Below are 797 nucleotides of genomic sequence, written 5' to 3' on the forward strand. Positions count from 1 at the left end.
ATGATCGCCTCCGTTGACAAACTGTCATCTGCCCTCCGCTGTAATCAGAGAGCGGCCAGAGTGAACCAGAGAACCTGTCCGGTGCTGGGAAGAGGGCGCGAATAAAACAGAATAATCTGAAGCTGTCGCTCTCCAACTGTACTGTATATATATATATATATGTATATATATATATATATATATATATGTATATATATATATATATATATATATATACTTTTTTTCATTTTCATACTTTTTTCAGTGAATTTCTTCCTGTTCTTCTTCATATATATATATGCATATATATGTGTTTTGATATATTTTTATATATATATACATTTTTAATATAGGTACATGCACAGACGTTGAATCACCATTTTGAACGTGAAAGCGAGTGGTTCCAGAACAAAGAAGTGTGTGTGTGTGTGTCAGCGATAGCACGGGCGGTAGATGAGTATCGGATGTGTGTCGGAGTGCGGCGGCAGCATGCCACCATCATGTAAGGGTCTAAATACGACTCAGAAACATTACGCGCCCACTTGGGCGAGCAGGGCCGAGCAGGCCGGTGGGAAAAGGTCAGCGTGGGGTGTCATAAATCATGGACCCGGTCGTAGGAACAGTAGCACGTTAAAGCTGGCCTCTTGCGCTCTCTCCCTCTTTCTCTCTCTCTCTCTCGCACTCTCTCTCTCTCTCTCTCCTGCTCTCTCTCTCTCTCTCTCTCTCTCCTGCTCCCTCCTTCTCTCTCGCTCTCTCACTCACACTCTTTCTCTCTCGCTATCTCGCTCTCTCTCTGTCTCCTGCTCTCTCCCTCTTTC

The sequence above is a fragment of the Micromesistius poutassou genome (assembly GCF_964030765.1).
Source record: "Micromesistius poutassou genome assembly, chromosome: 22".
Lineage (NCBI taxonomy): Eukaryota > Metazoa > Chordata > Actinopteri > Gadiformes > Gadidae > Micromesistius > Micromesistius poutassou.